At 42.9% G+C, this 13,574-nt stretch overlaps 2 protein-coding genes and 1 long non-coding RNA gene across 5 annotated transcripts in view; 1 reads left to right on the top strand and 2 right to left on the bottom strand.

The window, feature by feature from the left end:
* Positions 1–13,574, top strand: part of LOC135334167 (selenoprotein K-like) — a 148,615-nt gene that overhangs the window by 94,118 nt on the left and 40,923 nt on the right. The gene's annotated exons all lie outside the window — the stretch shown is intronic.
* Positions 1–13,574, bottom strand: part of LOC135334123 (ankyrin-2-like) — a 61,913-nt gene that overhangs the window by 8,581 nt on the left and 39,758 nt on the right. The gene's annotated exons all lie outside the window — the stretch shown is intronic.
* LOC135334176 (uncharacterized) lies at positions 11,334–12,005 on the bottom strand. Its single transcript, XR_010394215.1, has 3 exons — positions 11,939–12,005; positions 11,724–11,820; positions 11,334–11,503 (listed from the first exon to the last, which is right to left on the bottom strand). It is a non-coding gene; the product is annotated as an uncharacterized LOC135334176 (long non-coding RNA).

Below are 13,574 nucleotides of genomic sequence, written 5' to 3'. Positions count from 1 at the left end.
GATTACAAAGTACACAATGGAGCTTACTGTTGGTTCTTGAGGTACGCACACACACAGGGCTGAAATCAAGAGGTTACAAAGTACACAATGGAGCTTACTGATGGTTCTTGAGGTACGCACACACACAGGGCTGAAATCAAGAGGTTACAAAGTACACAATGGAGCTTACTGTTGGTTCTTGAGGTACGCACACACACTGGTCTGAAATCAAGAGGTTACAAAGTACACAATGGAGCTTACTGTTGGTTCTTGAGGTACGCACACACACTGGTCTGAAATCAAGAGGTTACAAAGTACACAATAGCTTACTGTTGGTTCTTGAGGTACGCACGCACACAGGTCTGAAATCAAGAGGTTACACAGTACACAATGGAGCTTACTGTTGGTTCTTGAGGTACGCACACACACAGGTCTGAAATCAAGAGGTTACACAGTACACAATGGAGCTTACTGTTGGTTCTTGAGGTACGCACACACACTGGTCTGAAATCAAGAGGTTACAAAGTACACAATGGAGCTTACTGTTGGTTCTTGAGGTACGCACGCACACTGGTCTGAAATCAAGAGGTTACACAGTACACAATGGAGCTTACTATTGGTTCTTGAGGTACGCACACACACTGGTCTGAAATCAAGAGGTTACACAGTACACAATGGAGCTTACTGTTGGTTATTGAGGTACGCACACACACAGGTCTGAAATCAAGAGGTTACAAAGTACACAATGGAGCTTACTGTTGGTTCTTGAGGTACGCACACACACTGGTCTGAAATCAAGAGGTTACAAAGTACACAATAGCTTACTGTTGGTTCTTGAGGTACGCACGCACACAGGTCTGAAATCAAGAGGTTACACAGTACACAATGGAGCTTACTGTTGGTTCTTGAGGTACGCACACACACAGGTCTGAAATCAAGAGGTTACACAGTACACAATGGAGCTTACTATTGGTTCTTGAGGTACGCACACACACTGGTCTGAAATCAAGAGGTTACAAAGTACACAATGGAGCTTACTGTTGGTTCTTGAGGTACGCACACACACAGGGCTGATATCAAGAGGTTACAAAGTACATAATGGAGCTTACTGTTGGTTCTTGAGGTACGCACACACACTGGGCTGAAATCAAGAGGTTACAAAGTACACAATGGAGCTTACTGTTGGTTCTTGAGGTACGCACACATACAGGGCTGAAATCAAGAGGTTACAAAGTACACAATGGAGCTTACTGTTGGTTATTGAGGTACGCACACACACAGGGCTGAAATCAAGAGGTTACACAGTACACAATGGAGCTTACTGTTGGTTCTTGAGGTACGCACACATACAGGGCTGAAATCAAGAGGTTACAAAGTACACAATGGAGCTTACTGTTGGTTATTGAGGTATGCACACACACAGGTCTGAAATCAAGAGGTTACAAAGTACACAATGGAGCTTACTGTTGGTTATTGAGGTATGCACACACACAGGTCTGAAATCAAGAGGTTACAAAGTACACAATGGAGCTTACTGTTGGTTCTTGAGGTACGCACACACACAGGGCTGAAATCAAGAGGTTACACAGTACACAATGGGGCTTACTGTTGGTTCTTGAGGCACGCACACACACTGGGCTGAAATCAAGAGGTTACAAAGTACACAATGGAGCTTACTGTTGGTTCTTGAGGTACGCACACACACTGGGCTGAAATCAAGAGGTTACAAAGTACACAATGGAGCTTACTGTTGGTTCTTGAGGTACGCACACACACTGGGCTGAAATCAAGAGGTTACAAAGTACACAATGGAGCTTACTGTTGGTTCTTGAGGTACGCACACACACTGGTCTGAAATCAAGAGGTTACAAAGTACACAATGGAGCTTACTGTTGGTTCTTGAGGTACGCACACACACAGGGCTGATATCAAGAGGTTACAAAGTACATAATGGAGCTTACTGTTGGTTCTTGAGGTACGCACACACACTGGGCTGAAATCAAGAGGTTACAAAGTACACAATGGAGCTTACTGTTGGTTCTTGAGGTACGCACACACACAGGTCTGAAATCAAGAGGTTACAAAGTACACAATGGAGCTTACTGTTGGTTCTTGAGGTACGCACACACACAGGGCTGAAATCAAGAGGTTACAAAGTACACAATGGAGCTTACTGTTGGTTCTTGAGGTACGCACACACACAGGGCTGAAATCAAGAGGTTACACAGTACACAATGGAGCTTACTGTTGGTTCTTGAGGTACGCACACACACAGGGCTGATATCAAGAGGTTACAAAGTACATAATGGAGCTTACTGATGGTGCTTGAGGTACGCACACACACAGGTCTGAAATCAAGAGGTTACACAGTACACAATGGAGCTTACTGTTGGTTCTTGAGGTACGCACACACACTGGGCTGAAATCAAGAGGTTACAAAGTACACAATGGAGCTTACTGTTGGTTCTTGAGGTACGCACACATACAGGGCTGAAATCAAGAGGTTACAAAGTACACAATGGAGCTTACTGTTGGTTATTGAGGTATGCACACACACAGGTCTGAAATCAAGAGGTTACAAAGTACACAATGGAGCTTACTATTGGTTCTTGAGGTACGCACACACACAGGGCTGAAATCAAGAGGTTACAAAGTACACAATGGAGCTTACTGTTGGTTCTTGAGGTACGCACACACACAGGTCTGAAATCAAGAGGTTACAAAGTACACAATGGAGCTTACTGTTGGTTCTTGAGGTACGCACACACACTGGGCTGAAATCAAGAGGTTACAAAGTACACAATGGAGCTTACTGTTGGTTCTTGAGGTACGCACACACACTGGGCTGAAATCAAGAGGTTACAAAGTACACAATGGAGCTTACTGTTGGTTCTTGAGGTACGCACACACACAGGTCTGAAATCAAGAGGTTACAAAGTACACAATGGAGCTTACTGTTGGTTCTTGAGGTACGCACACACACAGGGCTGAAATCAAGAGGTTACAAAGTACACAATGGAGCTTACTGTTGGTTCTTGAGGTACGCACACACACAGGGCTGAAATCAAGAGGTTACAAAGTACACAATGGAGCTTATTGTTGGTTCTTGAGGTACGCACACACACAGGTCTGAAATCAAGAGGTTACAAAGTACACAATGGAGCTTACTGTTGGTTCTTGAGGTACGCACACACAGGTCTGAAATCAAGAGGTTACAAAGTACACAATGGAGCTTACTGTTGGTTCTTGAGGTACGCACACACACACAGGGCTGAAATCAAGAGGTTACAAAGTACACAATGGAGCTTACTGTTGGTTCTTGAGGTACGCACACACACACTGGTCTGAAATCAAGAGGTTACAAAGTACACAATGGAGCTTACTGTTGGTTCTTGAGGTACGCACACACACAGAGCTGACATCAAGAGGTTACAAAGTACACAATGGAGCTTACTGTTGGTTCTTGAGGTACGCACACACACAGAGCTGACATCAAGAGGTTACAAAGTACACAATGGAGCTTACTGTTGGTTCTTGAGGTACGCACACACACAGGGCTGATATCAAGAGGTTACAAAGTACATAATGGAGCTTACTGTTGGTTCTTGAGGTACGCACACACACAGGTCTGAAATCAAGAGGTTACAAAGTACACAATGGAGCTTACTGTTGGTTCTTGAGGTACGCACACACACAGGGCTGATATCAAGAGGTTACAAAGTACATAATGGAGCTTACTGTTGGTTCTTGAGGTACGCACACACACAGGTCTGAAATCAAGAGGTTACACAGTACACATGTACAATGGAGCTTACTGTTGGTTCTTGAGGTACGCACACACACAGGTCTGAAATCAAGAGGTTACAAAGTACACAATGGAGCTTACTGTTGGTTCTTGAGGGGCTTGTACTAGAAGTACACACATGACTATTCACAGGTAAGCGTAAAGAAACACGATAATACAAAGTACACGATTGGAACCTGATAGTATAGTGGATGAACTGGTTTGCAATTGACGGGTCACAGCGGCCACCATCACTACGTGTACTGGAGAGACAGGCTCACGAACTGAACCTTCAGAGGCATAATTTATGAGCTGAAAGCAAATCAATACAGATCAGGCTAATTATTTGTGAACATGGCAACCTGTGGAAAAAGTATTGCACATGCACACAACCATGTACATGACACTGGTTAGCCAGCATGGGCTGCATACAAGCAAGCAACAGACAAGACACAGTACAGTGCCCTGGGGCATATTGATCTTGACACAGGCCAAGACAGGTGTCGTGCTCTTCTTCCTGTCACTGGCAGTATGCAGTGTTTTCCCAACTAAGCAGCTCTGTTGCTCATGTGATCATCTGTTCTTGTAAAAGATATACAGAGAGTGGATAAGTACAATTATAGTTATATGTATGACACAGAGTGTTGCCATGGTAGCAACCACAGCCGACAGTTGGTGCTTTGACCCACTGCTGCAATGCTGCTAGATCTATATGATTATAGGAGAGCATAGTTCCATAGAGCTTAAAGTGGCAACACACTTAGTCAGTTAAAATTATAACAGGCACTTGATTTGTGCTGTTAATAGCCTAAGCTCGATCTGAGCAACACTGGGAGTGCTGGTTAGGAGGGGTTCAAATCTGAGTCATCGTTACGATGATCAGTGATGATATAGGTAACTCAATCATGCAGGCAGTTACTGACTACAGTTGAGCCTCGGTTATCCGAATCCCGATTATCCGAATCCTCGATTATCCGAATGCTAGAGCATAGTGCAATCTGAGCATGCGCAGTAGGAAATTGCCCAGTGGCTGGCAAAAAGCCAGCTTTTGATTATCCGAATATTTCACTTACCCGAATGGGCCCGGGGACAAAGGTGTTCGGATAACCGAGACTCAACTGTACAATATACTCACATGTTGCATCATAATGGTGATACACATTGCATGACACATCATATATTGCATGATAAGTACACCACTGGGGTCAATGCAGCAACTCTTGATTAAGGCTTTCAGGCATATTGTGCCATTGTCATTGTCATTGGTTAAGTGACATTCTCCTTTGTTGGGAGTAGTCTGATCTATTAGCCAACATTCAGTAAGAGGCTTTGAATTGGGCAATAGGCACTTCATTTGTGCTCCTGCCATTGGTTAGATAAGCTCGCTCTGAGCAGGACAGTTGGCTTTGCAGCCATTGGTTAGTACAAGAGCTCGCTCTGAGCTGGACTGCCTGAGTTCAGTTGGCTTTGCAGCCATTGGTAAGAATGAGTGTAGAGCCTAGCATTGACCCCGGGATTAGGTATCCCCTCTGTGGTGACTAGTCATGTGTGTGCGTGATCATTGCAGAGGCCACCACCACCCGCCACCAATTGCATACAAGCCTCGCCGACAAGACAAACATAGAACAGAAACAAAAAAACTAAACTATCCTAAAAAAGCACAAACAAGATTGAACACAAAGTAAGTAAAGTATGCACGAATGAAAGCTCTTACTCTAAAACAAAAAAAGGTTTTTTTGGTGGTGTTACCCGGTTTTTTTTTTTTGGTTATATTAAGGTGGTTCTAATAATCTTGCATGCATTTAATTGTGATAAAGCCTGATTCTTATAACTTCTATAACGAGTATGTAGGGATATTTATATAAATGTAAGTACACAAAGAAAAATTAAACTGCACAACCACACAGTGGCTGTGCAGAACTACAACTACTAATTGGCCTAAATTGGAGAATTTGGTCTGATAACGAACAAAAAAAACAAACACAGTGATTACACAAAAAGAGTATAGTATATATGAATCATTACCCTCACTTTGAGGGTATTAGATCTATACTAATGCTCATGGATCTGATAATCTGGCTGGTGCAAGATTATGTGAAAAGAAAAAAAAACTATCTATCTATATACCTAACAAATCAAGCTACAAGTGTAGAAACACAAACAAATTGGCCTAACCTAATTAACACAGGCGAGGCAATGCAATGGCTTTGGAGGGGGGCATGCAGATATAGATAGTATATGATGGTACCTCAGCTGCAGGGTTGTGAAGAGCGGTAGGAGGTCTCGACGGTTACAGACGAAGGAGTTGAGCTGGCCAGACAATGCTATCTGCAGTCAAATAGACCACTCTACACGAGGGGCTACAAGCTACCTGCAGTCCAAAGCATCCAGCCCACCAGTGCTATTCCATGACCGTTCCAACCACCAATGGAGACAACAAACCCAAACCAAACCCCCATACAGAGGTACAACCACAGAGGCATTACACAGCCAAACCACCTTAGAGGCAAACCCCCTTGCAGAGGAATCACAACCCCCTTAGAGAGAGGCATACACAACTAAACTCCCGTACAGAGGAATGCACAACCAAACAAACCTCCTTAGAGAGGCATCAGTACAACCAAGCCCCCTTAGAGAGAGGCATCAGTACAACCTAGTCTCCTTAGAGAGGCATCAGTACAGCCAAGCCCCCTTAGAGAGAGGCATCAGTACAACCTAGTCCCCTTAGAGAGGCATCAGTACAACCAAACCCCCTTAGAGAGAGGCATCAGTACAACCAAGCCCCCTTAGAGAGAGGCATCAGTACAACCAATCCCCCTTAGAGAGAGGCATCAGTACAACTCCCTTAGAGAGAGGCATCAGTACAACTCCCTTAGAGAGAGGCATACACAACTAAACTCCCTTACAGAGGAATGCACAACCAAACAAACCTCCTTAGAGAGAGGCATCAGTACAACCTAGTCCCCTTAGAGAGAGGCATCAGTACAACCCCCTTAGAGAGAGGCATACACAACTAAACTCCCTTACAGAGGAATGCACAACCAAACAAACCTCCTTAGAGAGAGGCATCAGTACAACCTAGTCCCCTTATAGAGAGGCATCAGTACAATCAAGTCCCCTTATAGAGAGGCATCAGTACAACCCCCTTATAGAGAGGCATCAGTACAATCAAGTCCCCTTATAGAGAGGCATCAGTACAACTCCCTTAAAGAGAGGCATCAGTACAACCTAGTCCCCTTAGAGAGAGGCATCAGTACAACCAAGTCCCCTTAGAGAACTAAACCCCTTACAAGGGAATGCACAACCCCCTTACAGACCAATTAGGAAAACATACCCATGCACAATTAATTTAGACACCAATTCATTGATGAGAGAGACTTGATGAGAGTGAGAGACTTTCTAAGAGGGACTTGTGAGAGAGATGTCGACAGAGATGTTGACGGAGACAGGATATAGTTCCGAGCAGCAAACTTGCAGCGCCCGCCATGCATCTTGCAACAGATTACACCTCGAGGCGTAGAGCCGAACATAGCGCAATCATGTATTTTAGCTGCCAACGCGGTTGCAATGCCTCGGAAATTAACAGCTTCTAACGCAAAGTACAGTTAACTAGCTATCTATACTAGATAAATGCTTCCAGTAATTAATACAATGCATGCATTATATTCTCCCCCATGCAGTTTGCAGTTTTAGAGGGCAGGCAGGTCAAGGGACAGGCATAAATCCTACAAAAAAGTTGGGATATTTTTTCTCAATCAGTGCTTTTTTTACCTAGGCTTTTAGGACCGTATGAAAAAAAGAGTTAAAAAAGAGATATATACATCAACAAGCTTAAGAGATACACAAGTCAGTGTAACGTACCAAACAACCAAAGCTCTACAGTATAGACACAGTCCCGAGCAGAACAAGCTTAAGCCAACAACATCAACCGACACAAGTACAGCCCACTATCAGAACAACGAGCCCGACAATCAACACAGACAACATCCACCGACACAAGTACAGTCACCAGAACAGCAAGCCACGGAGACACATCATCGACACAAGAGTACATGCAGTTCCTAGAACATCAAGCTCCACAGAGACAACGACCACCGACACAAGTACAGCTCCCAATGCAGAACATCAAACTCCACAGAGACACAACACAAGTCCACAGCTAGCTGTAGTCCAGAAGGAGCTTAAAGCAAGGCAATACAATTATTAGCAAATCGTTTATTTTATTAATGGCAGACCACATTACTACAAATTATAAATTTAAATTATGGGTAGTGACCCCATAGATAGATATAGTCAGTGTGCATGATATGATATATAGAGTTATAATTATGAGAGTAGAGACTTCCATGATATAGTTATATATTATGAGAGTAGAGAGCCAGTGTGCTTCCATGATATAGTTATAATTATGAGAGTAGAGAGCCAGTGTGCTTGCATGATATGATATGTAGAGTTATAATTATGAGAGTAGAGAGCCAGTGTGCTTCCATGATACAGTTATATATTATGAGAGTAGAGAGCCAGTGTGCTTCCATGATATAGTTATAATTATGAGAGTAGAGAGCCAGTGTGCTTGCATGATATGATATGTAGAGTTATAATTATGAGAGTAGAGAGCCAGTGTGCTTCCATGATACAGTTATATATTATGAGAGTAGAGAGCCAGTGTGCTTCCATGATATAGTTATAATTATGAGAGTAGAGAGCCAGTGTGCTTCCATGATACAGTTATATATTATGAGAGTAGAGAGCCAGTGTGCTTCCATGATATAGTTATAATTATGAGAGTAGAGAGCCAGTGTGCTTCCATGATATACAGTTATAATTATGAGAGTAGAGAGTCAGTGTGCTTGCATGATATACAGTTATAATTATGAGAGTAGAGAGTCAGTGTGCTTCCATGATATACAGTTATAATTATGAGAGTAGAGAGCCAGTGTGCTTCCATGATATACAGTTTTAATTATGAGGGTAGAGAGCCAGTGTGCTTCCATGATATACAGTTATAATTATGAGAGTAGAGAGTCAGTGTGCTTGCATGCATGATAATATGAGTATTGTGTTGCCATACTTGATCATCCATGATTTTTAGAGTCCTTTGTTTCGATCATCAGGGGAGGTGACGGGTGTTAAAAGTTTTTCCAGCATCAAATTTAACCAGTAGTGTTGAGAAATATTGGTGGCCACGAATTCGAGTTGAGGGGCTGCCATTGGAAATGTATCTTGCCCACGACAATGATGGAGAGTACGCCAGGTAGTATAGTCATAGATTGAAGAGTTCTTCAGTATACGGTATATAACCAGGAGTCTTCTGCTTCATCATCATCATCAGGGGGTTACCACAGTAGACACGTCCCACGCAGTGCTGCGTATAATAATTATAGTGTTCAGATAGAAGTGCTTATATTAGAGTTGTTTGAGAGTTCAATGCACTGCACTGCATATTGATCCAGGGTCTTCGAGATGTTCCATTAGTCCCAGCTGGTCGTCACCGAAAGATGTGCAGTTGTAAATAGATAGGATGCACAAAAACAATCGAGAATTGACATACATACATGGATGGAAGATGGAGTATGACATGACATGGCATCTTAGCACAAGAATTATAGGAAGAGAATTGTTCGTAATTTATAGAGAAAAAGAAGTAATATTATGTTCGGAAGAGAATGGTTCGGAGTTGAGAGAGAGAGAAATAAGAAATAATTATGTTATATGGGAAGACAATTGTTCGGTTATGAGAGAATTAGAAGTAATATTATGTTCAGAAGAGAATTGTTCGGAGTTGAGAGAGAGAGAAATAAGAAATAATTATGTTATAATTATAGGAAGACAATTGTTCGGTTATGAGAGAAAGAATTGATACAAGATGTAATTATGTTTTTATAGGAAGACAATTGTTCGGTTATGAGAGTAATTATGATATGCACAGACTTGTAGAGGCTACAAAGCTTGGTTACAAAAGGTTTTGTAGAGAGAGATATGAATATCAGCAAATGATAGACTGCAGATGACTCCATGCATGACAGTAATTGATGCACACAATGTTGTAGAATGTGCACAAGATTAATAATTCAAACTAAAAAGGGTAGCACATGGTCTGCCAATTTTTTTTTTTTTTTTTTTTACGACATACGTAATCAGCGAGAGAAAGCCAAATGAAATACTCCATAATTATAGTCAAGAAGAAGCCGTTATACATAACATACAGCAGTAACTAGAGTCACCAAAGAAGTAAGCCAATCCATAATCCAAGCACCATCCCACTAACACTATATTATACACAAGAAGAACCTTTACACCGCATAACAACGTAACTACAAATTATAGGCAAGAATTCCCAAGATACAGAACAATCCATATGCCAGCCAAACAACATCGAAAATCTAGTTTGTATATTTAAAAGAAAAGGTCCCTCCTATATAAGTATGAATTATTGAAACACCCATATATGGCCCCCGCCTGCCCTCAAGCAACTCACTATACAATTATTCCCCCCTCCCCCTGTCCTCAAGTTCATGCGCAGCATCGAAATTTTTCCTGCAAGTATGAAAGGGAAAGAGATGAAATTTACACAAGTATATAAGATGCACAAAATATGAAGTGCATGCATGGCCTTTTAGAAATTTGTTGTAGTACTCTTCACATGAAATCGCTTACCTTTTTTTATAGTCGTAATGTAAATTCATCGTTGCGGGTGATCTCTTTCGTTTACGTGATGAACTAGCAGACGGTCCAGCGTTGGACCCTGAGCCACGAGGGGTGGTGACGACGTGAGGGCCACGAGGGGTGGTGACGACAGGGCCGCGAGGGGTGGTGACGACAGGGCCGCGAGGGGTGGTGACGACAGGGCCGCGAGGGGTGGTGACGACAGGGCCGCGAGGGGTGGTGACGACAGGGCCGCGAGGGGTGGTGACGACAGGGCCGCGAGGGGTGGTGACGACAGGGCCGCGAGGGGTGGTGACGACAGGGCCACGAGGGGTGGTGACGACAGGGCCACGAGGGGTGGTGACGACAGTTGATCTAGGATTTTCGGCCCCCTCCATAGCACTAGCCGTCGTCAGCCTCAAAGCCTCCTCAACGTTTGGTGGCAGAGGTTGAGGGAGTAGTCCCGCGAGTAGATGAACTACTTTTGTTAACGCTCTCTGCAAGAAAAGGACACGGTGAAAAAATAATCAATGATTGTAATACACAATAAAATTAATTTATTTGTAAGGAATTTCTCCTTATTGTAAGGAACTTTCAGTACATACACATGCATGCATGCATGTATTCAACTTACATTTTGTGCCATTAATGATTCTATCATTCTGGTGTCCAATCCTTGTCCTCTCTCTCCCCTCTCTCCTCTCTCTCCACGTTGTCCATCTACACCATTCACACCGTCTACCCCTGGCCTACCATCCACACCGTCCACACCTGGCCTACCATCCACACCATTCACACCATCTACCCCTGGCCCACCATCCACACCATTCACCCCGTCTACCCCTGGCCTACCATCCACACCATTCACACCGTCTACCCCTGGCCTACCATCCACACCATCCACACCATTCACCCCGTCTACCCCTGCCCTACCATCCACACCATCCACGCCATCAATCCCATCCAAACCATCAACACCTGGTGGCCCCCGTGCAACAATGGGGGGAAACCTTACAGCCCTTTGCCACTGGACATAGGCCAAATCTCTCAGTTGGTGGTCAAGAAATAGCACTGTTGGACTGGAAACGCCGGTGTCTGTAAAATAAGAAATGGAGCAATATAAAATTATTGTTATAAAGTACTTAATGAGCTAATTAATGAATTATGCTGTCCAAGCTACATATTATATGCGATAAAATTTCGCAAAGTAAAATCGAAAAATTTCCCCGGGAAAACCCATGAATATCATTAAAATCAATCTGAAAGCATGGGAACTAAATACTACGACAATGTAAAGTTGCATAATTTTACTTACGATGATCAAACTGCAGATGTTCGATGTAGCGTGTAGCCTCGCGCATAGAGTGGTCCCCGACACCAAGATGAGCTTCACCCTTCCACCAGAACTCAGTCTGTGGGGTGGAAATGAATTGCAAGCTTAAAAAAATAATTGTGTAGCCGTGATAATTTCAGGAGCATATTAAATCGACTTAGGCTGCAGCTATAGAGTAATACTGCATTTAGACTTACGGTGACCGGACCACTCGGCTGCAGATAGCATTGTGGGCACAAGAACTTGTCTGTGGCCCAATTCCTCTTCCCAAACCGGAGAACGCTCACTATGTGCTTCTTTGTTATCGGCTGCAAAAAAACCATAATTTTTTGATTGTGCTGGCATAGCTAGAGCATAGCTAGAACATGCATGCATCCTTACTGCATAGAGATCTAGCTAGAACAGAACATCTATAGATCTATCATGCAAAACTCACTGGATTGTTGGTTGACCCGTAGTGCAGCTGGGTCTTCGGCAGTCTTGGTGGTGGTGCTGCCGGCGGCGTAACCAGAGGTGCAGAGGCCATTGAGCTTGATAGTTGTTGATAACTGATGATAGTTGATGATAGCTGATAGTTTGATGAACTCCCTTGTCAAATTTCTTCACTCCTAACCTCCAAGCCGTTAGACTGAAGAATCCAAGTGCTGCAGCGCCGCATAGACCCCTTTCTCCCACGCAATGACCGGATGTTAATTTTACATCCTGCAATAGATTACAATCCTTGCAATCTGGAAAGCTGCTGGTGTACTCAGACTACTGCTCTGTAACTCTTAATCAGGTGCCTTTTGACTTCTAATTATCCTCACTTGTGCTCCATCCATCACATAATAGTATGCCTTACTGTACTGTGTAAGCATGCACTGCCATGCTAAGTTATTCTGTGTTTTTGTTTGTGTTCTCATTCAAATTCAAATTCAAATTCCAATCTATTCTTTGCTGTATCAAGATATACAATATACATACTAACTTATGAGTTGGTTTGATTCCCTGCAGATGTGCAAGTATAGACTGACTACTTGGACAGTGCAGCTCAGTTTTGAGGTCTCCTCTGTTGAATATATCTCAATGTGGCCATGCCAGACAACAAGCATTACTGCATTGAGGATGATAGCTACCAGAAAGTTCCAGTCATGGAAGTCTAGCAATATGGTATGTATGATAAATGTCAGTGGACCCTGTACTTCTTTAGATCTGTACAGTCATGCAGACAGTCATGATAATTATGGTGTATGGTGCTTTGCAAATGTAAGGAATTTCCTACAAGCTCTATATAGCTAGATCTAGAGGTCACACCTGGCTACTGCACTGCACTGGTGTTCATGTAAATAGTACAAGACTTGTTAGGTCTAGACCAGCACGTTTTAAGGAATTTAATTAATTACTATAATACTTAAAATGTCTTTGACTCCTTGTCTTAATAATGTAAATGCATGAGGGCAAGAGTGCACTCCTGACGAGGGACACAATTCACTGTGTCTATTATTCATAATCTTCTCACTAACAACCATATGGATGGTGGCTGATTTACACGCCAGGAAGTATGTCTTTGGCACAGCCCTATAATACAAGTGTCTCTGTCAACATAAGCACCTCTACAGCTCCAAATTACAAATTTATAGAGGTGAAGCACACTCATTCATGGTTCTTATGTCTTCTTCTGCCTCAGGCTTTATGGTATAGCTGATTCTATGGATAATTGGTGGCAGTGTAATATTAGTGTAGAGGTGTGCATAATGGACACTTATAATTATAGCCATCTCTAATTCCCTAATTAATGATTGTCTCCCTGGCATGCATTCTTTACGTACAGGGAACTCTAACTGCTGTCTATCA

The sequence above is a fragment of the Halichondria panicea genome, chromosome 3 (assembly GCF_963675165.1).
Source record: "Halichondria panicea chromosome 3, odHalPani1.1, whole genome shotgun sequence".
Taxonomy (NCBI): domain Eukaryota; kingdom Metazoa; phylum Porifera; class Demospongiae; order Suberitida; family Halichondriidae; genus Halichondria; species Halichondria panicea.
Note: the sequence above shows the minus strand (reverse complement) of the source record. Positions and strands in the feature narration are given on the sequence as shown.